This window comes from Alosa sapidissima, chromosome 7, assembly GCF_018492685.1.
Source record: "Alosa sapidissima isolate fAloSap1 chromosome 7, fAloSap1.pri, whole genome shotgun sequence".
NCBI classification, from domain to species: Eukaryota; Metazoa; Chordata; class Actinopteri; order Clupeiformes; family Clupeidae; genus Alosa; species Alosa sapidissima.
In genome coordinates this window covers 9,747,351-9,758,616 of record NC_055963.1, presented here as the reverse complement: position 1 = coordinate 9,758,616, position 11,266 = coordinate 9,747,351, and the positions used below count along the sequence as shown (strand labels likewise).

At 45.9% G+C, this 11,266-nt stretch overlaps 1 protein-coding gene and 1 long non-coding RNA gene across 4 annotated transcripts in view; both read left to right on the top strand.

Annotated features, from left to right (window-relative positions):
- The first annotated feature begins 2,482 nt into the window (after positions 1 to 2,482).
- Positions 2,483 to 11,266, top strand: part of wu:fa11c10 (protein FAM110A) — a 26,171-nt gene continuing 17,387 nt past the window's right edge. For 2 of the 3 annotated variants that reach the window (XM_042098162.1, XM_042098159.1), the window contains exons 1-2: positions 2,483 to 2,821; positions 5,568 to 5,676. The gene's annotated coding sequence lies outside the window, so the exon portion shown is untranslated. Of the gene's footprint in view, positions 2,822 to 3,121; positions 3,173 to 5,567; positions 5,677 to 11,266 lie in introns of those variants that run through there. The other variant, XM_042098160.1, reaches the window with a different exon arrangement.
- LOC121713512 overlaps positions 9,089 to 11,266 on the top strand; it is a 19,565-nt gene continuing 17,387 nt past the window's right edge. The window contains exon 1 of the long non-coding RNA XR_006032840.1: positions 9,089 to 9,131. This is a non-coding gene — a long non-coding RNA (uncharacterized LOC121713512). The remainder of the gene's footprint in view (positions 9,132 to 11,266) is intronic.

The window sequence follows — 11,266 nt, the reverse complement described above, 5'->3', positions numbered from 1 at the left end:
ATCTCTGAGAAAACTGGAAGTCATTGAAACACAATAACCTGGCCTCACATGGGCCCTTAAACAATGGACACTAGGCCTCTGGTCAGTGTTTTCTCATGTTGTTGTTGGTGAGAGAAGCATTTCTTTTCTCTCTGCAGAGGAAGGGTTATCGTAAACATTTTTTTTTAAGAAAGAATGAGGGGCAACATTTTTGAGGAATAATAACCGTGTGGTTATTCTGTTTTATAGCCCTTCATGACTGTTTTGGTACCAGGGAGGGTTGTTAGGAAAACACTGCAAAGAGGGGCTGCCTGGCATGGTTTATTTGAACCTCGTGTTTCACTTTCTGGATATTGATGGAGGTAATCATGGGAAAACTTTCCACACTGACTGATAGCGAACTATGGTAATATTTTTGAGGCAGATAAAAATGAGAAAATTGCATAACATAGGCATTTCGTAACCATATTGTTCCTTCCACATTAGGGATGAAGTACAAAAACATATGATGTTTATCCCATAGAGCAGTAACTCTTTTGATAAATCTTCAGAAAACCAAACTCATCTCTGTCAGTTTCTCCAAATGGATATACAATGTGAATATTTTTGAAAGGCATGTATGTCATTTTGGTTTCAGGCAAAAAAGGTTCTTTGGTTCCACTCATTTTACACGTGTCTCTCTCCATGCATGCTGCAGACACACAAACAGAGGAGATTTAGGTAACAGCTTTTGCAACAGGATAGGAGGGTCTGTCTGGATATGCGTAGGTTTGACAGTTGGGACCGCAGCCCTTGGGACGTGGTCCCTTTGTCTACTATGGGTCCCTCTGTTGCTCCATCACCGTCTTCAGTGACAGTTTATGCCCGACCGCAGACAATGGAACAAACGGCAGACAGGCCCAAGGCCCAGAGGTAACGCCGCTAACGAGGAGTTAAAGATCCCGGCTGGTGTTACAATTGGGTGTGGCATGCGGTGGACACACACACACACACACACACACACACACACACACACACACACACACACACACACACACAAACACAAACACAAACACACACACACACACACACACACACACACACACACACACACACACACAAACAAACACACACACACACAAACACACCCACATCGACCCTGTCACTGCCCTCTCTTCCATCTTCATCAGGAGAGGTCTCACTTCCATCAGTAGGCTTTTTATTGGGTGGATTGTACACACTATCCAGCATCAGGGCAAAGGTTTCCTGACTGGGGCTGGCCAGTGGGGGTCTGGGTGAAGTCATGCAACAAGCCTGGAACAAAAGTTGTTCAACCATTCACGTTTAGACTTTTACAAATCACATAGGCCATGTATGGGCATATGGAGAACTGCACACACACACACACACACACACACACACATATAACCCTGGGTACACAAATACATTTTGGCACACATACAGACAAGCCTTTCCTAAGTTGTCAGATAGATGCAAATTGTTTTTTCACAGTACTTCTGAGCGATGTTATGCAAATATTTTGGAGAATTTTAATTTAATTGATGGGGTAGAAAAAGAACATTAAAGGATTTTTGCACAGATTAATAAAATGATTGTTCTCAAGGGTACAGAGAGCCAAGTGTTTTTGACTAACCTCTCTTTTGAACACAAAAAGTCAAAAAGGGAAACATCTCATTCTCCTGATGTCAGCTCTCAGTTAGATAATTGAAGCACTTTGTGGCACAGAAAATGAGATCATCTTGCCGTGTGATTAATTAAGAACACCTTTATTCCTACACGGATACACTTGCACGCACACACACACACACACACAGTGTGTGCATATAGCTACACATCCTCAGACAGGCAGGCACTTACACAAGAACTTGCAAGCTTCAGAGAAACTGTGTCAGCAAGTGTATTACTCCTCTGACCTGGCCTCCCTTCTCTTTACTGGCTGCAGTCCAGTAATGCTGTCAGGCTCCATGGAACTCAGCTGTTTTAATTACACAAACACGCGCACGCGCACACACGTAAATAAACTGGAAACACTCTGCTCACTTCTACTGAAAGGCCAGAGCGGCCAGAGCAGAGATGCGGGGCATGGATACTTAAAAATATATCTGTTTGTGTGGGAATTTGTATTTGCCGAGGATCTAGGCCTGTAAATAAAGGCAGTTTAGGTCTATCACTTACTGAAATTAAAACTTTGGAATGGCATTAAAGTTCACATCAAGTTTCTGATGGCATTCTGATGGCAATGATGTAGACTATGCGATTTCTGTTGACATTTTAATCACATCAGGTACCCAAAGTGTGACTAGCTCTGTAGTTGCTTCAGTTTCCATCAATATTTCCATCAAACGCGGTTGGTCTCCCTTAAAGGAGATTCTAGAGCTCCGCTCGGCTCTAAAATCTTTGGTTTCCATTCTATTGTTTCCCAACGTTCCAGTTTCAGATGCGAACCCAACCCTCAACATGTGCAACGGTATCCTAGCAACCAAATTACCAGCGTCTTCCAAAACTAGGGAAAGGCCAATGGCGGGATTTAGGACAAACTATGTATTGTCTCATAGGGGTGCTAGGATACAAAGTTTTACAAATTCGTGCGTACTTATACGGGGATGGGTTCATACATGTAAATGTTATAAGTTGAAATGTTTCTTTAGCAAACACGTTTAAAAGTTTTGCTTCTGCCGAGTGGTTATAGAATGTGCGGATATATTATAACATTCACTTGGTATGAGCCATGCAGAAATCACTTGAATTTAAATTTTCGGGTAACAATGTGGAAAGTTTTCAAATGAAAGTTTTGTGAAAGAGAAAGGGACTAAAATACTGTTAAGAGAAGAGAGACATTAACGTAAGTATTACGTAAACAAATGTTGGCAATCGAATGATTTTGTTTATTGAACTGTTTTGAATGGCACATTTGACGTTAAGTCAAGTCAACGAAGTAATCTAGATGCTGTTATGTTAAGTTACGTTAGCTAGCCTACGCTATTCAAATGACGAAGTGACTTCGGGACCTTTTTGTTATTTCCTTCCAACCCCAACGTTATTTTGTCGCTCAGGCTAAGGGAAGGAAAAAAGGCCTGGGGCTGGTTAATTAGAGGTTTGCTATGTGACGTTAGCGTTGAGAAGTAAAAATTGCCGACTAGCTTTAGGCTGTCTGCCTGTTTTGTCTGTTCACAGGTTGGTTCATCTTTGTCAGGTAATTTCACTTGGTCAGGTTATGGTACCTGGCAATGGCAGGTAGTAGTTATAGTGTTGTTTTATAGTATCTGATTCCGAACATAACATTAGAATAACTTTCTCGGCAGTGGACATTATTTGATCAGGTTCGGATCACTTTAGATCAAACGTAACCAGTCCTTATGTAATGCATTGCTCCCTAAAGATGCTAGTGGCCTATAGCAAGCAAGGGAGCACTGCGAAAACGAATGGTGAGATCATGTCACACTTCTATTTTCCGATATAAGTAAGTGGTGATGTGCGGAAGAAATTGGGCTGCTGTGAATGAAGTGCCAGTCACCCGTTTCTGGAAGTCTTTCAACATTGCATTTGTTTATTTGAGCGTTGCTTTCACTGGAAGGGATAGGGCTGTGGTTGAGTGCTCCCACTGCTCCCTCACGGAAAAGGAAGACTGGGATGGGAGGCATTGGCTGGGAAACCGCAGGCTTTTCCTGGATTGACCTGTTTGTTGGCCTCTCTTCCCATGGAACAAGACGTTGCTGCAGGCCAAGTCTTCATAAGCTGAGAAGTAGCATCACTGAATGTTAAATGGCATACCGGTAGCTTAACTGATTGATGGTTGTCTGCACAGTATACACCTATGGCTTTGTTTAGCTGCAAACAAGCTCAGTTTGGTTGAAGAACCAGCGTTGCAGCTATTTGTGTAGTACATAAATGGCAGACTGGACCACATCCCATTATACTGCTCTGCTGCAGTCCTTGCCTGGGTGCACCCAGACAAAACTGATTTTTGAAAACTGATGACTGCAAATTTTAATGGGCCTGGAAAGGAGCCCATTAACCCTTGTTTCTGAATGACCAAAAACCCAGAAACGTGTAGGCCTGTTGTCAAGTTGGAATTGAGTAATGTTAACTGTTCTGCTGCTAAAGAATGTGTATGTGTTGTCTGTATGCTGTTGAGACCTTGAATTTCCCCTGGGGATCAATAAAGTATCTACAATCTATCTATCTATCTAACAGATTCGTCTGGGTTCACCCAGGCTACTGCAGTCCTTGCCTCAGACAACTTTGGGTCATTGACCACTCTTGATGCGCTGCTATGATTCGGTCCAAGGCCACAAAGAGAAGTAACTTGAAATATAGAAGTGAAAAAATCCTTAATGCAATTTTTCTTTCACAGATTGTTCAGAATCGTATCGCTTGCTTTCCTGAGCCATTTCAGGAAGTTGTTTGTGTTTGAACTGTCTTTGACATCTAGTGTTCCCTTACATTGTGCATTTATCTAGTGCTTGACAGCATATGGCAACTTCATGCAGTTTGACAAATATGGTGCATTCTGTGCCATATGGTGCGTTTCATAATGACCGTGTGTGCATCCGCTAAAGCCGGAGCTAACCATTGTTTTGAGAAGAGATATCGCAGAGGCTGCTGACTGTGCATTTTGCGCATGTGAAAGTCTCTTTTGGTCTGGGTTCTCTGTACTGGAAAATGTCTGCAAGCCATGCAGATGAAACTTGTGGCCAGTGTTTCCTCAGTTATTGGCGTCCATAATTATGTTTAATGCCTGTCTCGTGTCCCCAACAAAGTCACCATTCAATTCCTTGTTTTTTGTCAGTCACATCCAACAAAATTCAAAAAGTGTGAACATGCATGGAGTAGGTACTCAGAAGTTAACAGACTCAAATCACTGTGAAACTGTGGTATGTCAGGGTGACTACCAATGGTGACATTCTCAGGCTATAATTCAGGGTGCTCTCTCATTCCTTCCTCTACTCCGATTGGTTTTGAGTGAGACTGTGCGGTTGGGAGGATTCCTCAGAGTCTTGACGGAACCGTACATCTGACCAGAGAGATTGTTTTGGGTTGTTTATTGCATGGCAGTGTATGCGCACGCGCATGTGTGTATGCGCACGCTTGTACGCATGTGGTTATGTGTGTGTTTACTGTGTAAGACATTTTGGGCCAACACCAAACCCAAGTGAAACGGATCAGATTAAAGAGGTTAACAGATGTTGCTGCCAGCCAGAGGTTTAGTGCTGCAGTGGTGCTGGGAATTACTAAACAGAGTCACGCTCAGCACCACCCTACCATACAGCTTTGCTGTGCTTTTAAATTATGTCATCTTGGGCCAGATTACATCATTAGGTTTTTTTTTTTTTTTTTTATTCAACCCGATCTTGCATAGTAATCTTGCCCAGTGTTGTGGTACTTACACATCTTGTTGACCTTGTCGTAGAAGTTAAAACCCTTAAGCTTCTAATCCCAGCAAAACAAAACTGGAAAGTAAATTCTTACGCTCCCTGGACACATATGTGTGGCCGGAACTTCTCTTTACATGAACCATCATTTCAACTTGAACCATTTAATCATAACACTTTACCAATATGTCTCTCTTTTGTATTTTTGTTCTCTAGGGGAAACACAAAAAGGACCTAAACCTAGCTGCCTGCCGTACACAGATGGCCTGGTCCACTCGATCCTGAGGTGTGGAGAGGACTCACAAATGTCACCAGGCTCACTTAGGTAGTGGTTCACCTCAGTGTCTCTGACCGACTGACCACGCAAACTCAACTGTTATCTAGGATTTTTGTTAGCTAGGATTTTTGAAATTAGAATATGTCCTACATTGGACTCGGGCTCTGTCCTGTCCTTGCTGTAGTTGGTTTGTTGTTAGTTTGATACCCCCTCTATGGCTCTGCTCTGCTCTGCAGGGTGGTGTTTTTAGACCGTCAGCCCTTCGGCTGTATGTCAGAACAGCTCTGCAGGTTTCTAGGCCAGTCAGTGGGAGGAAGGGGATCCTAAGCCCACACGTGCAGCGCTATCGTGGACTTTGCTTTACCTTGTAGCAAAGCAAACAGTGTGTTTGTGTGTGTGTGTGTGTGTGTGTGTGTGTGTGTGTGTGTGTGAGATTGACCTTAGGGTTGAGTGGGGGATAAGGAGGGTGTGTGTTCTTTTTGCGTGATGGAAACCGGTTGTCAGGGTGTTTGAAGGAGAGGGAGGCACCATTAACCCAAACAGGGTGCCTCCGCCTGTAAATACGTATCCAACATGACTAATCCAAATGATTAATCCCAGGTTCCTCATTAACAAAAGTGGAGCCAATTTTTCATGCACCAGTGCATTTATTGTATCTCTCTCACTGTAGGGTATCACTAGGCAGAGGCTTTCAGTAGTGATTCACATCAGGTGATCAGACGCGTTAGCAACCAGACGTCAGCTTCTTGTGTTCCATTACTAGTGTCCATGAGTAGTCTCTTTTTGGGGGGAGGGGGAATCCAGACTTTTGCAGTTGCAGATTTCCCTCTTTTCATCAATAGTTGGATTTTTTTGGGTCATCCGTTGGTCATCCTCAGATTGTGTCAAGCTTTGCCCTCCCATCCTCCTCCCATCTGACGTGAAGGGCTGACTCACGCAAAGCAGACCAGGCCAGTTTTCCTGGGTCTTTCCAGGTCCCGATCATGACTCCTCTCTCTCTCTCCCTCTCTCTCAGAGGAATCCGTCTGCTCTAAGCTGGGATCACCTCGCCGTACCCTGGCAGAGCTGACATCAATACCGTAAACACACCGCTTGCCAGAGCTCCGTGAAGCAATGTTGTGCTTTTTGCTTTTGATGCAGCCTGGGCCGGGGTGCTTCATCTCAGCAGAGAGCTATAAATAATCTGCTGTCAGATTGCAGCCGCCTGGCCTGGCCTGGCCTGTGGGTTGCCTCAGTGCCTGGTCGCGGCTGCCTCAGGGTTCAGGCAGGGCATTGTGGGGGTGAGGGAGAGACAGATGGGATCTTTCCCTCAGCTCAGCAGATGAAGGCCGAGGGGAGAGCTCAGGGTTGCGGCCTGCAGTGTATCAGTCTGCGCTGTACTCACAGACACACACACACACACACACACGTGTGTACACAGACACTCACACTCATATACACGCATGCATACGAACGCGCGCACACACACACACACACACACACACTGCTGAAGCTCTCCCGTCAACGATCTCTTTTTCTCTCCCGCGTGCTCACATGCACACGTACACACACACACACATACACTAAGTTCTATTTCTACAACACACACTCAAACACCCAATAAACCTGTGTGCATCCATCGGCAGAGAGCTCAGATAGCTCAGATGAGCAATCAAGAGCTTAGATGAGCAAAACTCAAACTCAAAGTTTGTCCTTTCTGATATGCTGTGCGTAAATACTGTGTGTTGTGGGATGGCACCAGTTAACTGATAGAGATGATAGTCATTGAGATACAGCAGTCATTGAGATACAGCAAACACAAAGATTAGTGACTAAAGACTGGGATCTCCATCCACACCCCTCTCTCACCTAGCCTGGAAAAGGTCTGGCCACGAACAATGTAATGGCCCAACTCGAGGGGTGGCACCAAGCATGCATTTGAAAATCTCACTGCACGCAATTGGATAACACTAGACCAATGTTTACTCTGAATGATTCCGGACTTTGACGCAATTGGATAACACTACGATCAATGTTTCCAACGTTGCAGCGCTGTCGTCATCAGTTTAGTTCGCCTCTGGCCCGCCTATATCAGATACGATTTGATTGGTTCCACGGGATGCAAGGGGAAAAAGTAACGTGCATCATTGCTCATTGCCAGAGTGTCTTGCAGAGACAATTCCATTGTGCTCTTGCAAGACCTCTGGATTTCCAGGGTATCTCTCACCTCTAATCACTGGCAAGCTTTCTCTCTCTATCTCTTTCTCTCTCTCTCTCATATGAAGTCTATCTCATCTTTTACATGACTCTAGAACTAAGGAACACCAATTAACTAATACACATACTTGTCATGCAGCCCCAGTATGCATTCCTATTGTGTGTCCTACAAGCTACATCTTCCCTTCTTCTGGGAGTCAATCTCACACACACACACACACACACACACACACACACACACACACACACACACACACACACACACACACAGACAGACAGACAGACAGACACTCTCCTGGCATTGCCAAGCTGCCTTTGAAAGCACATGAGGAATGTGAGCTGAGCTGCTCTCGGCAACTCCTCTGACTCGGGCTCTCTCTAGATAAACAGCCTGTTGTGTGTGTGTGTGTGTGTGTGTGTGTGTGTGTATGTATGTGTGTGTGTGCGCGTGTGTGTGTGTCCCCATCCATACCCCCACCCTCTCACCCATCCAGTTACCCAGAAGGCCTTGCTGCTGTGGCACACGTGAGTCTGAGGAGGGAGATATTTCTTTCTACTGCTCTGCTCTTTACTCTCCCCTCTGACTGGCCATTTATTTATGTTGAAGGTCTCGCTTGACTTTGATGATGTTTGACAGACCTGGTGACCCCATTTTGTGTGTGTGCACTTGTGTGTGTACGCATGCAGTTGTGGAATAGTGACCTTCGTGTGGAACAGTGAACAACTGCACAATTAGCAATTTATTCCTCGCTAACTTGCAAATGGACATCTGTGGTTACATTTCAAAAGCACCTCTACCTCATGCAAATCTTTTATGGATCATGCAAACTTAAAAGTGGCTTTAAAATATTTGCTCAGTGTGTAATTACACTAAGTGGTGTGTGTGTGTGTGTGTGTGTGTGTGTGTGTGGATACAGTATGTTTATGGTGGAGGAAGGCTATCTAGTGTGCACGTGAGGCTATGAGACGCTGGGCACATGTGTGTGAGGTGTATGATGTTGTGTGAAGTCTTGTCTGGACATGCCTCAGGGTAATTCGAGTTTGTAAAAGGAGACACGAATGTGTGAATTGGCCTGCCAAATTGTCAGGCTTACGGAATGCGTGTGTGGGTGTGTGTGTTGGTGTGTGTGTGTCTCTGTCTTTGAGTGTCATATCCTTAGCTTGTGATCTGTCATTTGGTGTCTGGGTCCTATCACATTTGGACATGTCTTTTCAGACTATTTTAAATGGTTGTATGTTGTGGCTAGTTGGCCCTTGCCCACTGGATGGGATAGCGTGTGTGTGTGTGTGTGTGTGTGTGTGTGTAAGTTTATTAAAGGCACCCTATTCCCTATCCCCTATTTCAACTTAATAAAACAGTTTAGAAATCGTAGTGATTGTTAAATGACCTGTTGTGGAAAAATGGCGGCTTTCCCTGCTCCCCTTACCGTCTCCTAGCGGATGACCAGCCTTGCAAGATCTGCATCTGCGTCCCGGCAGTCTGAATCAGGACGTCTCGTGAGAATCGAGAAACACAAAATGCTTAAAATTCTCTGGACATACACACGCCCCCCTCGAGCACCGACTTCATTTTTTAGATGTTCAAGACAAATCATGACAGAGCCAACAAAAAGAGACGGTTGTGGAATATGCACCCCAAATCTGTTGGGGGACCTCTGTAGGGAAAAATGCGACAACAAAAGTGAGAAATCACGAAGAAATGTTACAGAGCAGAGCGAGCCTTAAAAAATAGCCTGAGCTTTCTGAGAGGAAGAAATGTTACAGGGCGGGCCTTTAATAGCCTGAGCTTTCTGAGAGGAAGAATTGTTACAGAGCGGACCTTTAATAACCTGAGCTCTCCGAGAGGAAGAAATGTTACAGGGCGGGCCTTTAATAGCCTGAGCTCTCGGAGAGGAAGAAATGTTACAGAGCGGGCCTTTAATAGCCTGAGCTCTCGGAGAGGAAGAAATGTTACAGAGCGGGCCTTTAATAGCCTGAGCTCTCTGAGCCAGAGCGGTGGGAAAGTGCGCAGCAGTCCATGGACGTGAGCAGCGATGGAGTTACAGCTCCCAGGCCAAAGGTCATAGAGATAGCCGTTCTGAGGGCAGCGAGTGGCTTAACCCCACGCCCTGCCACAGCCGCAGATGAGGCGCTCCGAGTCGCTGAGAGTGCTGGCCTGGCAGAATCTGAGGTGGGGGGAGGGCAGTGGCAGGATCATCTGGCCACTGGGCACGTTTTCCTGGGGAGTGTTTGAACTTTCCCCATCCTAAACTAAAAAACCCACAAATCTAACAACTCCTCTGTGTGTGGTGTGCGTGTGTGTCTGTTCCAGCACTGGGGTCAGTTACCACTGAATTACTGCACACGGGGCAAAACATTTTTACCCTTGTGCCCCCCCAGAGCAGGTGGAGCTGAGCTGAGGCAGCCCCCCTGTCCGTCTCCCCTGCCCCTGCTGCACCGCAAGTGCACAATTCCACCCCGTTCCCATGGAGCTCTGTTACCATAGCCACTGGCTAGCTCGCTCTCTCTCTCTCTCTCTCTCTCTCTCTCTCTCTCTCTCTCTCTCTCTCTCTCTCCCTCTTTTGCTCACTCTGTCTCTGTCTCTCTTGCTTGCTCTCTCTTTCCCCCCCCCCCCCCCCCTCTCTCTCTCTCTATGAGGAGGATTTCATGTGAAGGACCCAGTCAGGTATGCCCCCCTGGCAGCGTTGGGATCTGTTTTCCCGAGCCTGAGCGGGGTGGAGGACCCAGGGGAGGGGATGCTGGTGGTGGAGGGTTAGTCTGCACCTGAATGAGATCTCTATTGCTGCTCTAGGGCCTGTATCTGGACAGCAGGGTGAGGCAGCTGGAAAGAAGCTGGAGCATGTGCTGTTTTTGTTTTTGCTATTTCACAGAGTGCCTACCTCTGTTTCACAGAAGGTGTGTGTGTCTGTGTGTCTGTTCTCTGTCTGTCTGTCTGTCGGACACTCACCCTCTCCTGCTTCTTTTCACTAATTGCCCTGTAGGGCTCAATGTTGCAACTACGTCTGACTTTGTTTACTGGAAGACGTGGCTGTGGTTATGACTGGGAGATTGTGGTTATGCGATTATGACAATCAGTGAGTCATATAATTTGAGTGCTTTGGGCGAGAAGTTGAGAAAGTGTTTTTTTTCCCCTGTGATTCAGCCCAGTTCTTGTGCACGCCATAGGTTCCCCTTGTGCAGCATAATGAAGTCTGATGTAGCCAGAGGAACTGCTGTGTCAGTCAAAATCTCTCTCTCTCCCTCTCTCTCACACGCACACGTACAGACACACACACACACACACACACACACACAGACGCAAAGGCTAAAGCCAGTTTCATAACTTTACAGCCCTGTTCCTTCCTTCCCAGCTCGGTGTGCAGCATGCTCGGTCTCGGACGCTACACAAATAAACACGGCTCCATTAGCTGGCCATGAGCGCTGTGGGGGAGCACTCCTCCGT